Raw genomic sequence first — 279 nt, forward strand, 5'->3', positions numbered from 1 at the left:
GGGGGGAGCTCACCGAAAATCTCGTGCGCTGGAGTTGTCTGAATCAGTATTTCTTTTTGTCCTTTGGTATCGTTGATTCGTCCCTGAGTCAGGCCCATGTACAAAGGCATGTTTCGTGTTGACTGTTCCCATGTAAGATATTTTCAAAGCCACTGCTTATTATTTGTTAGGAAAATTTAAAAACAAGAAAGGAGAGAAAGAAAACGAACATGGAAGTCGTAGACTGGCTGCATCTGGCGTGTGTTGAAGGGTGTTGAAGAGCACAGACGTTCCGGGCTG

The sequence above is a fragment of the Bison bison genome, unplaced genomic scaffold (genome assembly GCF_000754665.1).
Source record: "Bison bison bison isolate TAMUID 2011002044 unplaced genomic scaffold, Bison_UMD1.0 scf7180017864329, whole genome shotgun sequence".
Classification (NCBI taxonomy): Eukaryota; Metazoa; Chordata; class Mammalia; order Artiodactyla; family Bovidae; genus Bison; species Bison bison.